Raw genomic sequence first — 20,633 nt, forward strand, 5'->3', positions numbered from 1 at the left:
AATAAGGACATAATAAACATGTACCTGTATTTACATCCTGTACATGTATATTTACTAGGGATGGCAAAATTATTCGAATATTCGATTGAATGGTCAGCATTCGAATAATAAAAATGATATTCGCATATTCGCATTTTTATCCAAACGTAATTTCACCAATATTTAATGACCTGCGAACCGCTTACTAAAAAGCAACCGAAATCACCTGGGAGTAACATGTTTTACGTGACGTTCTTCGTGTCAAACTGATAACGCGGCCCGTATCAGTGTTGATTGCGCAATGCAATATACACACTCTAAGAAAGGCCCCGACTGTTGTTTGCCAATGGGGTGCCAATTAACGGTTTCAATTGACTGGCGAATAATAATTAAGTTTTGTGATCACAGTATGTACAGCCATTAAAATGTGTGAATTACTCAAATCGTGCAATGCAATATACTTACTATTAAAAAGGGCCCGAACTGTTGTTTGTCAATTAGGTACCAATTAAGGGTTCAATTAACTTGCGAATAATAATTTAGTTTTTGTGATCACAGTTTGAACAGACATTTAAATATGTTAATTACTCAAAAGTAACAGATGATATAAACTAAACAATCATCAAGGAATCATAATTCAAATCTGAAAATGCCACAAGCCCCTTCTGCAGTATGGAATACTTTACACGGTCTGTGGATAAGAAGACCGCAACATGTAATGTGTGTAAACTTAGTTTTACATATGCGCGGTCTGCTACAAATCTGTGGAATCATTAAAAAATAAAATTCTATGACACGATGTTTTTCATTCTATTTGTGCCCGATCACAGTATCGGTCATAGTATTAGTCGACAGCGATACAATTTTTCGTTAGCAACGTTAATAAACAGCCTCGTATTTAGCAAACGGATATAACTTACAAACCAATGGAAATTAACACATAACAAGGTAAAATCAATCCAGCCGTTTTATGCGAATATTCGAACATTCGATTGAATGAATTTGCGAACATTCGAATACCGATATTGGTATTCGATGTCATCCCTAATATTTACATACGGTCAAAATAGAAAAAAATGACCTATCAAATCCAGGTGAAAGGTTGTCTAGAGGTTCTAAAGGCTGTACATCACGTCGAACTTGCCTTACTGGACGGCGCAGTATTTCATTAAATGTCTGCACACAATGTGCCTTGTAGTCCTCTTCATTACTGACCTCCTGGAAGAACCGGACCACATACCTCTTTATGGCTGCCTTCCTTGTTGGGTGCAGTGGTGGCTTTCGGTTTGGGCCGCCACTTTTGTGGTTATAATGGCTGCGGATGTTGGCATCCGTGAACAGCTCGGGAAAAAACCGCTGCACCAAATGGGCGGCGAAATTTGCGGTGCTCCTCCTCCGATACCAAAGCCCGCGCGGGTACATCGATATCGGATCCTGACACGTCCGCGGGCTCCGTGGGTTGAGGCCTGGGTGATTTGCGATGATGACCAGCATCGTCCCCATCATGGACCAAAGCCCACATATCTCTATCGTTAGTTCATGTAAAGACATTTTTTGCGCTTTGTGCTTTCGCCGCATCATATCGAGTTCACGCTGTGTAGCTCTGTTGCTGTTCATGAGGTGATTAATTGTCGACATCACGCATCCGGGTATCGCGTCACACAGTATAGTTCTTGAGTCGGCGTCATCGAAGTTGTTTGCGTTGTGACCAGTGACACGGATATTCCCTTAGGTAGTTGATTGGATCGCAGAAAACCGCAATCTCCCCATCTACCCGCACCGGTACCTAAGGCTGGCCCGACGGAATGCCCCACCAGCGTATCAATTGAACTAGCTTTGGTCATCTTATAACTACGCCAAAGTGCAAATTGCTGTCGAATGCGGTAAGTTCCGACATCCACTGATGAACCACAGGTGCGGATTCCATGCCATTGTCCTATTCACACTCGTACGTCAAAGATATGGGCTCCGGAATCGACCTATCAACTTGAGCCGACGCCATCACATGGGCCCCTTCCATTATACAATTGACTGGCTCCAATCGGGAATCCTCGGACAATTCCGCCATAAGGGCGATCGTCTCTCGGGTGTATTTGGTGGAAGGATATGTCTAACGCCTCTAGGCGGAAGATATTACACCGAAAATATAGTTCGGGTTACAAACCATTAAATTTGCACTAAATTAAATGATAATATAGATATAGAAGGACCAATATCTCTGAGGAGTAATATAATAGAATATTTGTTTCTGATATTGTTAAACATTAGTTGTCATTACATACAAAATATTCAAATGTTAATTCAATGTTAAGAAAGCCAATTAGTTGCTTTTTGAAGTATAAACAACACCATTATTCAAACTTAAAGAACCAGTATTTCTTAAATTGCATTAATTACCGGTACATCATTACGGATGTTCTGCAGGGCGACAAACTTTGAGATTTAAACCATATGTTTAGGTTCTGTGCCATAAACAATCGTACAAGACTGTACAACACTGTACAGTGGCACAGGGAAAACTATTCGGTGTAATATAAGAAATAGTAAACTCCACTTAGATCCCCCAAAAAAAAACAATAACATTATAGTGACAAGCCAGGCAGTCACAAACTGTATACAGACAAAAGCTACAGGGCCCTCAGTGGGGTTTACTATTACCAGTATTGAGAAACCTAAAGGGATTCGCAGGATGGAATAAGTGGAGAGCTTGATTGAATTTGAAAAACAATTCTTTCTGTGCATTTGATGATGGCAACCTGATGATACAGTACTTCTGGCAGATATTTATTGTATTTTAGCCTAGGCAACTTAATTCCAGTTGTTGTTATTCCGGCCAGGCCGATACTCTTTAGCTGGGCAACCAAAACACTAAATATGGTCAACTGTGCAGGCAACAATTGTAACTAGAAGTGGCGCGGCAGAGGCCGACGCGTATCCCCACGCCGCATGTTTGACCAATTAGGAATTTAAATGAACCTGGTGCTGGATATAATGTTTTAGCCTTAAGTGTAAATTGGTTATTCCAATACTGTGGAGACACCAATAACACCTATAAAAAAATTAAGAATATAGTTTTTTATGCCCCCGGTAGGGTGGCATATAGTTTTTGAACTGTCCGTCAGTCTGTCTGTCTGTCAGTCTGTCCTTCCGTCTGAAAACTTTAACATTGCTCTAACTTTTGCAATATTGAAGATAGCAATTGATATTTGGCACGCATGTGCATCTTATGTAGCTGCACATTTTGAGTGGTGAAAGGTCAAGGTCATCCTTCAAGGTCAAATATATGGCTTCAAAGCGGCGCAATAGGGGGTATTGTGTTTCTGACAAACACATCTCTTGTTTTTAAATGAAAAACCAAATACATTTGTGGAATTTGACTTATTGGAGGCATTGTGTATACATTTTAAAACTCAATTTTCCACAATATGAAACAACTTTTTTAAAAGGCACCAATAAATGCTCCTCCAACCCCTATGCACGCTAAAACAAGAATCAGTTTTTTTATAAGATTATCCTTCAAAATTGGCAAATGTCCGGGGCAATACTGTCAAATGCCCTTTAACAACTCTTGTGACATGCAGCTGTAGTCTATTTTCTCTGTATTTTTTTTTACAGCGAAACACATCATCATAGATGTTTTGCTCAGAATTCATTTTATACTATATAAATATGTTATGTGGTCTTATTTATACAAAATATACCTGGATATTTATGGAAAAACACCATCTCCCTGTAAAGAGAGACGGCATTTGTTCACCATTAACATTTATATATTCAGTAACTTGTAAGCAACAAACATGAAAAATTCAGTCCCCCAGTCATCGAGTTTTTAATGAGTTCAACTTTGCTTATAATAAGTAATAATGCATAAATGTTGATTCTAACAAAAAAAGAGTAGTCATTTATGCCTTAACAGTTCTGCTTTCCAGAAGCAAGGATGTCAAACACAAGCTTTAAACAATTTATAGTTTGACTTATTAAACAAGATGGCCATGATGGCCCTGTATCGCTCCACTGCTGAAAAAAAGGCTGAAACAAATATTATCGGCATGTGCAAATACTTAAACATAGGCCCTATTTAAGCACATGTACACTTTTGTGACCCCCTTGGCTGGGTCAAATTTTACCGCAGGGGCATAATTTGAGCAAACTTTGTAGAAGATTGTACCATATCTCACTACATATAAAATGTGGTAGTCCTAGGTCCTAGAGTTAAGGACAAGAATATTTTAAAAGTTTTAACAAAATAAGCATGATATAAGCGTATATAATGTTCAATTTTGTGACCCGCGGGTCAGGGTCAAATTTGACCCAAAGGGCATAATTTGAACAAACTTGTTAGAGGACTATAAGATGTTAGTGCATAGCAAATTTAGTAGCCATAGTCGAAATAGATTTCGACAAGAAGATTTTTTAAGATTTCACAAAATAGGCGCTTTATAAGCGTTTATTCAATTTTATGATCCCCCGGGGCAGAGTCAAAATTGACACCAGAGGCATTATTTGAACAAATTTGGTAGAGGTTTATAAGATGTCACTACATACCAAATTTAGTAGACCTAGGCCCAATGGTTATGGACAAGTAGATTTTTGAAGTTTTCCCAAAATAGGCCTTATACAGGCATATGTTTAATTTTGTGACCCCCTGGGGCAGGGTCGAATTTGACCACAGGGATTAAATTTGAACAAATTTGGGAGAAGACTATTAGATGTCACTACATACCAAATTTGATAGCCCTATGCCACATGGTTATGGACAAGGAGATTTTTAAAGTCTTCACAAAAAAGGCCTTATATAAGCATATGTTCAATTTTGTGACCCTCACGGCAGGGTCAAACTTGACCACAGGGGCATAATTTGAACAAACTTGGTAGAGGACTATCAGATGCCACTACATACCAAATTTGGTAGCCCTAGGCCCAATGGTTATGGACGAGAAGATTTGTAAAGTTTTCACAAAATAGACCCTATATAAGCATAATTATGTTCAATTGTGTGACCCCCGGGGCAGGGTCAAATTTGACCCCAGGGGCATAATTTGAACAAACTATAGGAAGAAAACAAATACATGTCTTTACATACCAAATTTGGTAGCACTATGCCATACAGTTATGGACAGAAAGATTTTTAAAGTTTTCACATAGGCCTTATATAAGCATATGTTCAATTTTGTGACCATCGGGGCAGGGTCAAACTTGACCCCAGGGGCATAATTTGAGCAAACTTGGTAGAGGACTATAAGATGTCACTACATACCAAATTAGGTAGCCATAGGCCCAATGGATATGGACAAGAAGATTTTTTTAAATTTCACAAAAAGCACTTTATAAGCATATATTCAATTTTGTGACCCCCGTGGTAGTTTCAAATTTGACCCCAGGGGTATAATTTGAACAAACTAAGAAGAGAACTATTACATGTCACTACATACCAAATTTGGTAGCCCTATGCCATATGGGTATGAACAAGGAGATTTTTAAAGTTTTCACAAAAAAGGCCTTATATAAGCATATGTTCAATTTTGTGACCCTCGGGGCAGGGTCAAACTTGACCACAGGGGCATAATTTGAACAAACTTGGTAGAGGACTATAAGATGCCACTACATACTAAATTTGGTAGCTCTAGGCCCAATGGTTATGGACGAAAAGATTGTTAAAGTTTTCACAAAATAGACCCTATATAAGCATGTTCAATTTTGCGACCCCTGGGGCAGGGTCAAATTTGACCCAAGGGGCATAATTTGAACCTATTTTGTAGAGGACTATTAGATGTCTCTACATACCAAATTTGATAGCCCTAGGCCCAATGGTTATGACCGATTAGATTTTGAAAGTTTTTACAAAATAGGCCTTATATAAGCAAATTTTCAATTGTGTGACCCCCGGGGCAGGGTCAAATTTGACCCCAGGGGTATAATTTGAACAAATTTGAAAGAGGTTCATCCCAGAAACATTCCTGAGAAATCTCATTAGAATTGGACCAGTAGTTTAGGAGAAGAAGATGTTTAAAGGAAAAGTTAACGCACGGACGGACGCACGCACGACGGACACAGGACCATGACATAAGCCCCGCTGGCCTTTGGCCAGTGGAGCTAAAAAGATATTCCGCGTATATCCTTATTTTGTAATATAGTACGAAAAAAAACGTTTTTATTTAATTCTGTAGTAGAAACAAAGAAGAACCCATTTCTTATAAAAGTAAAAGTTTTATAAGTATGATAAATTGCCAGGACAGGGCCTTTGTTTTTAACATCTGATATCTTGTGAAGCTAATAATAGTGCCCTAGTACGTGATACATGACATGAAGTAAAACAAAACAAAATTACTGCGTAAGTGTGTGTGAGATAGAAAAAAATATTAAAAAACAATGAAAATTTTATTTGCATATTAAATACAACACACTTTGACAACAAAAAGTATTGTTTGTATAATCAATATGAACATAATCTAATTTGCTGCTAATATGGGATCCCCATCAGGATTTGAACCTGGATTTCCTCTCCATATAGAAAGGTGTATTTGCTTACACTATAAGGATGTTCCAATTAACAGCAATACTATTGGGTACAATTATTTCTGTCAACTATATCAATTGTTTAATTTAGTCTTGACACAAAATGTGTAAATACACGTTTAAAGCTTTTTAAAAACAATTTATTCTCCATCAATTTTTTAAGGCAACTGTCACATTGATAATGAAATGTATCATAAGGGCTCGCCTTTAAAGCTGCTCTGGATCAGGAACTCATGTTTTTCCACCAGCACTGAACCTGAAATCAGAAAAAGATTATTTAATCCACTTTTTTGTTATAGAAACAATTAAATGCCTTTTTTTATTTCAATAGATTATTGACCCCCATAAAATTCTGAACACATAACCCAACAACTCGTTGAAAATGTGTTTGATTATTTACATTTGTGAGTACATGTGTTGGTACATGTGACAGTGAGGCGGTAAGAAACTGCAACAACTAAATCGAAACAAATATTCAAATAACTGTTTATGTATGAGATCTACAATGGTATGTCTCTTATACTAGCAATTAAGTAGAAAAGTAATGAGAATAACTAAATATGATATTTTGGGCTGCACAAACTATTAAGATCTATAAAATGTTCAATGAACTTTATATACAAACAGGGCCGAGTTGCAACATTTTACATGATAAAACGTTTGATTACGTGTACGGTAAGAAATAACACTTTTTAATTGATCTATTGCATGCATCAAAATAATCCCAAATAGTTTAAACATAAAACACAGAAATAATAATTGACTAGATAGTAGATTGACATGAACAGACAGTAAAATAGAGTTTTGGAATGGTCATGTTCATCAGATCATGTACAAAATTGGAACAATCATAGCTCTACACAGTTTCCAACTAGTATTTTCAATGTAAAAGAAACAGATAAAGAAAAAAAGATGTACACATAATATATCCTTGGAAAGTTCTGGGATTATTTCATCAAAATTTCTTCAAGAAAGTATAATGTACTGAAAAGTTTAGCTTAATAAAAAAAAGCACTTAACAATAATGTTACAGATATTCACATATAAACATTGATACTGAACTCAACAGAAAACACTTTAAAAGTTTCAATGACTTAACATATCGTTGTTGAAAACAAGGGGCGCTTGTTGCACTGGTAACAACACAATTATATGACGCGATAATTTGCTTATAAAATGTCCATAATCAAGAATTAGGTAAACATTGTGGGCAGTCAATCGTTCTGCATATGGGTGTTTGAACTAAATTGCATCCGATAAACAAAACGGCAGCAAAAGCTATTGATGTTATGCATATTGAAAACCCGCAGAATTAGATATAATAAGCGCTTGGTGAAATCTACAATGAATTATGCTCACCATCTTGAAATAAAAGTTCTTCAGCAATCGTCGATTCTTTCTTGGGTCTGATGCGCAATACACAACTGATTGATTAATATAACACTTGAAGCGATTAATAATAGTAACACATTTAATTAATATATCAGTGAACTAAATCTTGCAATAGACAAACACTAGTATAAATTATTACATTTTTTGACTTGATACATTGACATGTATAAGTATGCTGTTTACAAATTTATAAAAGAGTGGGTCTCACTAAACACTGCAAAGACACACACAGTCTAGCAAAGGCTACAAAGACAAGTAAAGTCAGATCAAAACACAAATAAGTTAACCAGTGTATCCTTGATTCAATAAATTTTAGACTATAAGGGGAATATATTTAGGAGGAAAAAAGATTTTAACATCAATAACTGTTTTTATTTGGTCTACAGTAGTTTTGATATAATTCCAGGCAAGTTATTACAAAGGCAATCCAAGAGTTACAGTGGGTTTATTGGACTTTGCAGCATGTGTTTGACTTTGTGTACCTTTGCTACACTTTGTGTGTGTGTTTTTGTAGTGTTTAGTGTGACCGTTATGGCATGTAAACAATAGCTTCTTTTAATTTTAGAGATATGTGATTAATGCTATAATGCTTCTTAAACTAAGGAAAAACGTTTCGGTGTAATGTTTAGAGAATGTTTTAATCATGTTTTTAATTTATTGTAATTTACATGTACATGTTCTTTACAATATATTCATATTTCTGTTCAAATGATATGCAGCCATTGTTCATAGTGATGTTTGTATTATTAGCTAATGTACAATCCGGATTTACTCATTTGGGACCTACTGGCAGGAATTTTTATATGAATTTGACTAGTCATGATTAAAGGTAAACTAAGGTCAAAAGTGACGTCAAACAGCTACGCCGAAAAAAGAAAGGAAGTCTTACTTAACTGGGCTCAATCCACTGACCCTTGGAGTAAAAGGCAAGCGCTTAAACCAATGGGCCATCAGTGCTCCCATAGTCAGTGGTTTATTTTTATACTTTATATAAGCATTCCTTGAAATATCACACAATCAAACAATAACAAAAGAACTCTCCAAATTATTTGTGTCATTAAATGCTATATTGATAAATGTAAGCATTGGATCGTAAAAGCTCCAATTAAAAAAAAAAAACAAGAATAAAATTAAAGAAAATAAAAAAGCTAACCCTCAACTTGGCTAGAACCATTGACCCCTGGAGTAAATAAAAGTCTACCGCTTAGACCACTCGGCCTTCCATTCTTATACAATGAGTGATGTAATTTATACTTTATGTAAGCAATCCTCGTAGTGCCACAAAATATAACAAAAACAGTCGATTTAAATAAAGGTGCCAGTTAAAAATCAAGAATAAAATTAAATTAAGGAAAACAATTAGCCCTCATCAGGGCTAGAACCACTGACCCCTAGAGTCCTGGATTTAAAGTCTACCATTTAGACGACTCAAACATCTGTGCTTATTGAATGAAGGATGTATTTTATACTATATATTTGCAATCTTCATAGTTTCACAAAATATAACGACAACAACAGATTTCTCCAAATTATTCAGTTGCAACGCTTTATAATGTTCAGGCTTTTAAATCGTCAAAAGATGCATATAATAGCTATTTTAGAGCATGGTAAATGTTCAGTATTACTGTTTCCTTGCAAATATAACTAAAACCAAAATATGCGAATCTGAAACATTGTTTTTAAATTTTATCAATTTACCAAAACGTGAAAAGGCCGCTTTAAAATTAACTCAATGTCATAGTCCAAATAATTAGACGTAATCTACCGATGTATACATGTATCGACCTCATATGTATAGGATAGCTAATATTATTCGCGTTCAGAATAAATCTGAGCAAAGAGTCTGCCAAAGCAGAAATTATCGAAAGACTCTATGGCGGCAATTTGACTACATGTAGCTAGTTATTGAAAATTAATGCTTTAGGAGTACTCAATGTCAATACTGGAAACTTTACATTTAAACAAGTTTGTAATTATGTTGTGAGAATTCACAGATCTACACATATTATTATTTAAAGAATGTTATCTTGAAACAGACGAGCTACAAACAACAAATTTTAATGTTTCTTCTTTAAGTCAGGTTTGAAACCCTGGGGCCGCCATCTTGTTTTCAAAAGTAGTTCCAAATCCAAATGACGGCCGCCTTCGAACATCAGAGAGACGGTGTGGTGTAGATTGTGTCCGAAGTGTTCAGATTGTGACTGACAGACAACATTACTAGTATGACTAGATTTTCTCAACACAAATAAACAATATTGCTACTATGAACAGGTGTACTTAATATACAGAGACAACATTGCTTCTATGAACAGGTGTACTCAATATACATAGACAACAATGTTATTATGAACAGGTGTACTCTACATACATAGACAACAATGCTTCTTTGAACAGGTGTACTCAAGTACATAGACAACATTGTTACAATGATCAGATGTACGTTAACTAGATGGACAGCATTGCTATCATAACAATTGTACTTAACATACATAGACTACATTGCTGATATGAACAGATGTACTCAACATAAATTAGCAACATTGATGCAATGAACAGGTGTTCTGAACATCCACTAGCAAGACAGCTATTATGAACATGTGTACTAAACATACATAGGTAACATGGCTATTATGAACAGATGTACTCATCATGCATAATCTACATTGCTAATGTAAATACATGTACTTAACATACTTAGACAACATTACTATAACGAACGTATGTACTCAACAAACATAGGTTACATTGCTACTTAGAACAGATGTACGAGTTTCAATATACATCGGTAACCTTGCTTCTATGAGCAGATGTACTAAATATACACAGGCCACATTGCTATTATGGACAGATGTACTCTTCATAATAGTCTCTATTGCAAATGTAAACGTGTGTACTCAACATACCTAGGACATATTGCTACTATGAACAGATGTTCTCAACATACCTATACAACATTGCTAATATGTACAGATGTATTCAACATACATAGTCTACATTGCTACTATGAACAGATGCATTCAACATACATAGTCTACATTGCTACTGATTTACTCAACATACATAGTCTACATTGCTACTACTAACATATGAATTCAAAATGCATAGTTTACATTGCTGCTATGAACGGATGTACTCAGCATACATAGTCTGCATCGCTATTATTAACAGATGTATTCAATATACATAGGCAGTATTGCTACTATGAACAGTTGTACACAACATACATAGGAAAACTACTTTTATGAACATGAAAACGATGTCCGCTCAAAACTCTTACAGTGTAAATCGTATCTTCATGAATAATATCGATTATATATATATAAGCATAATTTCTCTGCCAGATCATTTGAAGCGCTTCTAATTTAATCCCTTACATATTTAAGAAGGCCATAATTAACTCCGTCCTTTTTCTAAAAGTTAACAGTGTATATAGAATAATCATGAAATTTTATGATACTATCTTTGGTCGTGTATTCCCAATTCTATAACAGATCACCTGAACCCCTTCTGAATTATTGCCCTTGAATCATGCAATACTGGAAATATTAACACTGTCTACTCTCAAACTGAATAGTTGTATTTTTCTTTTATCTTAAATCTTCTCTTCAATCTTCTCTTTAATTGTTTTATCCTTTTTTGTCATAAAAATTGGTGTTAATGTGTGTTATAAACTCGACCAAATTCGAAGACCAAGTAGATCGCCTGAATAATTTTTGAGTTGTGGGCTACGAATCAAAATCATTCATGCCTGGTATCTTACTCAAAAAGTTGTAATTGCATAATCATCAAACTGTATGAATGTGTCAACATTTAAATGTGCCAAATTTCATTACAAATTAATCAGCTTTCTGCAAGAATATTTCTTAAATATGTAAACTATCAATGCAAATATTTATTTTAGCAAAATTAAAAATAATATGCGAAGATGTTTTACGGCATTACAGAACCGAACAGATTAGTTTATTTTGATTTAAGCATATATATATATACAGCTCATCGCCATAAACATACAATAACAGCATTCCTTTCAATTAAATACGAAACAAACATCATTTCGAAAAAAGGTCGATTTAAAAAGGAGTTCTCAGATTGAGGAATAGCCATACATTGTAAAAACCGGGTTGGTTAAGAATTTCCCGTAGTAGTTGTAGTAGTAGAAGTAGTAGTAGTAATAGTAGTAGTAGTAGTAGTAGTTGTTGTTTTTTTCGTGGAAGTAGTAGTAGTAGTAGTAATAGTTGTAGTAATTGTAGTAGTAGTAGAAGGTGTAGAAGTTATAGTAGTATTAGTAGTAGTATTAGTATTAGTCGTATTAGTAGTTATAGTAGTAGTAGTAGTAGTAGTAGAAGTAGTAGTTGTAGTTATAGTAGTAGTAGTAGTAGAAGTAGTAGTAGTAGTAGTAGTAGAAGTAGTAGTAGTAGTAGTAGTAGTAGTAGTAGAAGTAGTAGTAGCAGCAGCAGCAGCAGTATTAGTAGTAGTAGTAGTAGCAGTAGTAGTAGTAGTAGTAGTAGTAGTAGTAGTAGTAGAAGTAGTAGTTGTAGTAGTAGTAGTAGTAGTAGTAGTAGTAGTAGTAGTAGTAGAAGTAGTAGTTGTAGTCGTATTAGTAGTAGTAGTAGTAGTAGTAGTAGTAGTAGTAGTAGTAGTAGTAGTAGTAGTAGTAGTAGTAGTAGTAGTAGTAGTAGTAGTAGTAGTAGTAGTAGTAGTAGTAGTAGTAGTAGTAGTAGTAGTAGTAGTAGTAGTAGTAGTAGTAGTAGTAGTAGTAGTAGTAGTAGTAGTAGTAGTAGTAGTAGTAGTAGTAGTAGTAGTAGTAGAAGTAGTAGTAGTAGAAGAAGTAGAAGTAGTAGTAGTAGAAGTAGTAGAAGAAGTAGTAGCAGCAGCAGTAGCAGTAGTAGTAGTAGTAGTAGTCGTAGTCGTAGTAGTAGTAGTAGTAGTAGTAATAGTAGTAGTAGAAGTAGTTTTAGGAGTGTTAGTATTCGGTCTTAACGTTGCTTAGGGCGAAAGTGTTTTCGATATTCATATTTTCTAAGATAAAACTTCAAGAGGTGGACAAAAAATAAAATTTAACAAAAATTTTCATATATTATTCTAGAAACTTTCACAAGTTTGGAATTATCGGCAGTCGTTTGGGAAAATTGTATACTTTTAATTTTTAGATTGGGAATGGGACCAAGTTTCGGCCAAAAATGTGACCAAAAAATGCACTGTAAGCTTTTGACCCTAAGGTCACATTGATCATGTGAACAGTACATGGTCCCTGGCAACGTATACCGCACATTGCTTTAAAGTGTTCTTAAATACTTATATGCGGGAAAATGAAGATCATTATTACTAAAAAATAATCATTATAAACTGGGTATGTTTTTAGTGTGTCTCTTGCTTTACGGTCATTGCTGTAATTATGTTTAAATAATTCAACCTCTGCGCAGAGATTTGACGGAAACCAGCATAGCTGGATCAAATCCCTGCCTTAATAACCAACCACGTGATGTCGGTGATGGTCACGTGGTACAATAATTTTACCGCTGTTATTTTTGCTTTTTTAATTTAGGTAATTATTTTTATTATCAACCACAAACTTATACACTATTTTCAAAATGTAAAGGAAAATGATACTACTTTTCATAATATAATTCTAAAACCAATAAAATAATATCCTACCAAATCTGGTAGGATCTTCCTGTGATGGCAGAGATTGTATGTGAGAGCAAGGAACGACAACTCTGCTTGGAGATTGTTAATTATTGTTTTCATTGGCCCGTGTCTTGGATGCTGCCAACATTATCTCCTAAATAATGTCTGTCATATGTCAAGCATGTGATTCATGACAAATTTAACAAGTAGATTATGTAGAATCCAATATTACTTATCAGCCATTTGTAACATTGGTAGAAAATATTTATTATCAGTGGATCTGCAGTAAACACGTGACACTGTTTTTGACAGGAAAGGTTTTGCTACTCTATCTATCCATGCTGTTAATTTAACCACCGTTGTAAAACACAAGTGGCAGATTTATTCCACTGTTTACTTTGGTGAATATCAGTATCTGCGGTAGCAGTGTTTGTTTGTTCAAGGGTTTTTGATATTTTAAGTAGCAAGACTTTGTGATACTGGGGTTGATACAATGTGATATGGCTGTCAAATCTGTACACATTTCAGTTTGTTTTAACTATGAGGTTACATGATAGCGCCCAGTGGGGCTTTAAAAATGTCTTGAATGGAAACTTTTCAAACAGGAAGTTTAGAATCCCTTAATAAGCAGCGAGTTTAACTGTCATCTTAAGTGGACATATAATATTAAAAGTTTCAGTAAAGTAAGTCTTGGATATACGGTACGTGTTTACAAGTGTGAGTGTGTTTGTAGTAGACATCTCTGCGTAGTTTGTTTAACACGGAAGCTTACACCCGGTGCCTGGCGTCAGCGTGGCTGTTGTTACTGCTACTTTGTCATCAAGTCCTCTCGGCACCAACGCAACAACGAGGTAAGAGACTCATCCCTCTGTAAACTGTGAAGCTGTTTTTTACCACGGCAGTGTTGTTTTGGGGGCATTGAGACAGGCCCCTTTGAATTGGGAAAAAATATGAGGATAAATGAGTTTTCAATATTATAATTATTAAGGGTCAACTACTACAGCTAGATAGTGAGATGAACTTAAAGTTGAAATGCACTTTTTTATTTATCTATTTATTTATTTTTAAACCTTCTATCGGGAATTAAAATCAGTACATTTTGGATGTGATAGGCCCCAACTATGACCAAAAATCCAAAGACTCGCCCCTCTGTGAACTGTGGCACTGTTCATAATAATGGTCTCAGAGCTGCTGGTGTATGCTATAAGTGATTTTATTATTATTATCTCCCCCCACAGGGCATTATCTGTAATTGTGAGAGAAATGAAATGCTGCACCTTTGTTATAGTATTGATTATCATAACTACAAAAATGTAATTCATTCTGCTTTGTCTTCAATGGACCGGCTAAAATCTGTCCTGCATTCTACCATACCAAATTAATTATGATTACTAAAACCATGAAGTTTGAGTGAAAATATCTATTTTTATCAGCTCTTTGTTATCCCATCGTGAGTCATTTAGAGTTACAATGAGACATACTGTTGCAAGATATTTTATTTCATTTTGAACACATATATTCGTGTACTTATATTGCTAAATATTTAAAATTACATTTTGAACACTTGTATTTGAACACTTGGATTGCATTTACATAATGATTAAATAAATTTGAATTAGCCTACTTGATATGTGCTTTACAATGAATTGTGCTTCACTTCAAATTAAAGTTTACTTTTTTCTGTTAATACAATTTTTTTCGCCAATAAACATGTTACATCTTGCATAATAACAGCTTTAGTCAAGCATGTTTGACATTTATTAGCAGACAGTATATCACAAATTTATAATTATTTTCAAACAGTTGCAATTAAATTTAATACAGCTAAAAGTTACATTCATTAAAAGCCCTTAAATACTCACAATCAACGAATATTTCGTACAGTATTTTGAAAAATGAAGTTCACACATAAACAATCAATGTTCCTTATAGCAATAGCAAATATTTCAACGAAAGATGTGGTCTAGCTTCGGAAGCACGACATGAAAACAAACGTTCTTCCGACGCTGCCAGAAGCCAGTCTTGATTTAAAATCTATTGAGAAAGGTCTTTACTTTAATTTGATTTTAATGGACTATAAACGCGTCAAAGTAGGTATCTGAGTGGTAAAGGGAAGAGTGTTAGTTTGGCAGCATTGACCCACTCTGACTGTTTGTCTTGTGATTGTAGCTAGCGCCCCTGAGTGGAAGAAGTTCTTTGTGTCTCAACGTACGGCCATTGTCAATGACAGCACGAAACTCTTCTGCAAGGTGAAAGGCACGCCCCGCCCATTTATCGAGTGGTTTAAAAATGGGGAAGCACTTGCGGATGGCAAGCGGTAAGTTTGTAGCATTGAAGATGAAATGTTTTCACTGTTAACGTTTTATTAAACTTGCTAAAATATTGAAATTAGAGCTTAAATGATCTCTGAAGTGTTGAACATTTGTTAAAATTTAAGATATTAAATGTGGTAAAGGATGCAGCATAATTGAAGCTGAATGCTGCTTGGTGCTTTTTATCACGAAGGCATTGGTTTCCATAGGTTTGCCTGCTTGAAGAAACTTTCATCTCTGATGGCTATTACTTCACATTTGTGTCTCATAATAATGATTGCAATTGCAAGATGAACACACGTGAACCTGTTAATCTGTTGTTATGAGTTGGTATATTGAGCTTTCTGAAGTAAATGTATGAATCTAGTCAGGCCTTTAACTGGCCTATCTACGGGTCTATACAAACAATCCCAATTTGAAAACAAAGTTCTAGCAATTATTATATCTCATTTGTATTTCAATTACATTCTAGAAAATTATTTCATTATAATGAATATGTTTTTTTATATAATTTTTATTATTAACAAGAGGTATTTTGAATTCGTTTTCCCAAATCAGGGGGCTTTTTGAGCGAAAGAATTAACAATTCAGAAATTGGTTGTTTTTCCAAACTGGACAGGAAAAGGCCTACTAGTAGGAAATGTCGTAAATCTAATTTGATTTTCTAAAGGACTACATATGCGTCAAAGTGCGTATTTTAGCGGAAAAGGGTTAACTAGAAGCCCCAAACTGTTGTTTCAGATTGATGTCATGTTAACACAATAACCAGTTAGTTTTAATCATTTATCTTAAGTATTGTTTATTAGGGATTAAATTGCATTAAATTGGAGGCGAATCAACGAAACAGTTAATCAAGTGTAAAGAAAAATAGAAATAATAATTATAAAACTTCTGATATCATAGATTTTCTGTGTTACATGCGCTTATTATCTTTTTTATTTTTTTAAATTTATTGTCTATGTGGAAATAAACTGTACCAATTATTTGATGTAAGTGGGACAACACTTTCACACTATGTTGAGAAAACTCATGTTTGCAAACTGAGTTAAGAAAAATGGTCTGTTACACTGTTGTTTTTCTTCTCTTATAGATGATGCCACGCCCCCCTTGAGTATGACGATACTGATCCCTTTAGTTCTGTAGCATGTAAGTGTTACCATGATAACAGTGATCATTTCAGTTCTGTAGCATGTAAGTGTTACCATGGCAACAGTGATCATTTCAGTTATGTAGCATGTAAGTGTAACCATGGCAACAGTGATCATTTCAGTTCTATAGCATGTAAGTGTAACAATGACAACAGTGATCCTTTCAGTTCTGTAGCATGTTAGTGTTACCATCAAATATGCACATACCATAAGGGATTTGCATCAATTTACTTTGGAAAATACTAACAAGTTATTAATGAACAATTTATGACGAAATGAGAAATGAAAGCCTGTTAAACAATGTGTATTTGACACGTATTGTCTGACTCAACAAAGCATTTCATTATTATTGTCCAAAAAGATGAACATCGTTTAGTGACTGTATCCAATTTGACTAAGTGTTTTGCTGTGCTAACATTCTTAGCATGCCCCCCCCCCCCCAGCTGGCAATTTGCTAATGCAAATGTAATTTACAATATGTAAATATAATTGACAATAACAATATGCCTGCCAGTGAGGGTTTCTGATGGCCGAGTTAGGATTAGGTGAGTGCTGCTGGATTGGATTACTGGGCCTGTCAGGTCTGCATGTATGCAGAGAATTTCAAGAGCCTTGATGCCTTGTTTATTTGATATTAAAGTGTTTCTGTGCTGATATATTCAAGGAAAATTGAAGTAATGATGTAATGAAAATTTTTTAATTGGGTTATGTTCACCCTTTTGTAGTCATATATTTCGTATATCCCATACTTTGTCATTAGAATATGGAGCAGGAACTAATATCATAATTAAGCTATAACCAAGACTTGTACCAAAACATTTTGAGCCGTGCTCTGAAAACCGGGCTTAATGCATGTGCGTAAATGTTCATCCCTGATTAGTCTCTGCAGTCTGCTAATCAGGGATATGTTCTGCTTTTACGGTATTTTCTTAAAAAAACAATCTAGTCTGAACGGATAAAGTCGTCCCTGATTAGCCTGTGCGGACTACACACGCTTACCTGGGACGACAAATTATGGCACATGTATTGTAACACTGGTGGTATTTATATATTAATTATACCTAATTATATTGTTCCACAAGTGCGGGTTCGTTAATTTTCAGGAAGATTTAAGACATGTTAACCTTTAATAAGGTTGTTTTATACTTTATTATAGTACTACATATTAAATAATCAATATTCAATGTTGAATTCCAGATATGAAGACAACCTGAAATTAATAATAACACAAATTATAGTAAAACAGCATACATAATAATATGATGGTCGTCTAGTGGCTTTTATACAAAGTTGCATAGAAAACCATATAATGATCAATATAAAACATACATATCCGCTTTTATAATACATTCATGTCTTTAACAATATTTCAATATTCTTACCATTTATGGAATGGCTGCTTTACCCTCACACACTGATCATACACACAGGATTCTCCGTGAAGATGTTAAGCTCTGCAAGTTAAATGCATGTGCTAATAAAGCATACAGAAAGAGTGACTAAGAAAGGAAAGAGCAATTCTGAGAAGTGCTGCCATTTTGCCAAGTCGCGGAAACACATTACAAATAAATATAAATGCACAATATATTAGATAATTACTTGTACAACACAAATCAATTAGCCACAATCTTTATAAAAACACTATTGCAACCAAGAGGCTTATACCAACCTCCAAGAAGCACGGCTCTTAAATTACATTTGAAACAAAAAACATGTCCTTCCAGCTCAACCCATGAAATACTACTGCCAGAGCGGGAAAGAAAACTTGCCCAACAGATTCAATGTACAGGAAAGAAAATAGGCTAAAAACTACTATGCACACAAGGGAGACAACTTTTAAATAGAATTTGTGACTGGTTACACATTTCCCCCAGCTCAGAAATGATGTCCTCATCATAACATGTGTATGTCCATAATATTTTTCAAATGTCACAAGAATTGTACCTGTCACATAACACAGTCTGTCTTACATAAGAAAATACAAACTTACTATGATACAGTACTATACCAATACAAATAAGTAAGCATTACACCAACTTACAATACATTACCACTACAATTGTACAGTAACTAACTATACAAGTACAAATATACAACTCATACTTACAACTAGATCTGTACAGACTACAGATACAGACTACTAATACTTACCATGTAGCCAGCACATTTAGCTCTCCTCTGTTTATAATATGTGTCCTCACATAGATTAACACATATTTAGAACAAAATAAAACACACAACATAGAATATAAAATAAAATTGTGTATCAAATATCTGGCTATTTGATGCAACACAATGCATACCGATTGTTAGAAAAAACAAACAATATAATACACACATGAAAAGCAACAACTAAATTTCACATACAATATCATTATTACACAGTGAATTTGCAAATATATTGCATAATACTATTTATAATTCGTTTTACCATATCTGGGCTCATTGTTTCAATCCATTCACTGTTCATAAACTCTTCGAGAATAGTGAACCATGAATTTTCTCGCATATTTACACATGCATACATTTTAAAATCTTTATACCTATCTGGGACATTTCTTACTCTGTCTGACCTTCTTGGTGCAGGTTTTGGTATCTTTCTTCCATCTTGATCTTCAACACGCTCTCTGACCTAATTCGCTGACTCGCTTACATCATTCACTTGCACACTCTCCCTTTCTTCAGAACTTGGTTCTAATTTCTTGTCAACATTTTCAGTAAGAACAGGGCTTTTTTCTACATTTACACCATCTTGGTCTTCACTTTCAACTCCTACATGTTCAACATTTACAAATGTACTGTCAGCTTGAATGACAGTATTTGGACATTCAGTATGTCCATTATCTGATACTACAACTTGATCATCCGTAACAACGGTTTTCGTTTGGGCGTCCCAAAATTACAATTTGCACTAGTTCATCTTCTGACTCAGTGACGTCACTTTCTTCCCCATCAAGTTTCTCTTTTACAGAAACATTTTCTTTATACTCGTCCTGTACCGGTTTTTTCTGTCCTGCAGAATCATTTATCCTAATGATTTCTTCATCTTGATTTGCAACCAAATGCAAATGATTTCGATGAAGAGTTTTTATACTTTTTGTTTCTAAGCCCTGAACTTTATAAACTGGCACATTATCATTAATTTGTTCAATTACAGTATACAGTTTTTCTTCAAATTTGTCTGATATCTTATGTTTTCCTTTGAAAGCAAGTATCTTGACCAAAACTCTGTCTCCTACTTCAAGTTTAGCTGCTTTAGCTTTCCTGTCATACACTGACTTTTGTTTAAATTTTTTCTTTATCAATGTGTTTTTCAACAATATACCTAGGTTTTCTGCTTTCTACATTGCAAATCCGCAATATATTCTGAAATGTTTTTTTTTATTTGAATCAGGGTTTGCTTTCTCAAAAACAGCATCAATACACAATTTTGGTTTACGACCAAAAATCACTTCAAAGGGAGACAAGTTAGTGGACTCATGAGGTATGCAATTATAACTGAAGAGTTTACATATTTCTTCCAATTTTGTTTTTCTGAATTTTCCAATGTTCCAAGCATGTCTAAAAGTGTACGGTTGAATCGCTCTGGACCAGAGTTTCCTTGTGGATGATAAACAGAAGTATGTGATTTTTTTATGTTTCCAATTGTACACAATTC

At 34.7% G+C, this 20,633-nt stretch overlaps 1 protein-coding gene and 1 long non-coding RNA gene across 2 annotated transcripts in view; both read left to right on the forward strand.

The window, feature by feature from the left end:
• Nucleotides 1–20,633, forward strand: part of LOC127837939 (fibroblast growth factor receptor 3-like) — an 84,959-nt gene that overhangs the window by 48,065 nt on the left and 16,261 nt on the right. The window lies entirely within an intron of this gene.
• Nucleotides 13,905–16,972, forward strand: LOC127837941 (uncharacterized). The gene is made up of 3 exons (XR_008029549.1): nt 13,905–14,366; nt 15,685–15,832; nt 16,918–16,972. It is a non-coding gene; the product is annotated as an uncharacterized LOC127837941 (long non-coding RNA).

This window comes from Dreissena polymorpha, chromosome 7, assembly GCF_020536995.1.
Source record: "Dreissena polymorpha isolate Duluth1 chromosome 7, UMN_Dpol_1.0, whole genome shotgun sequence".
NCBI classification, from domain to species: domain Eukaryota; kingdom Metazoa; phylum Mollusca; class Bivalvia; order Myida; family Dreissenidae; genus Dreissena; species Dreissena polymorpha.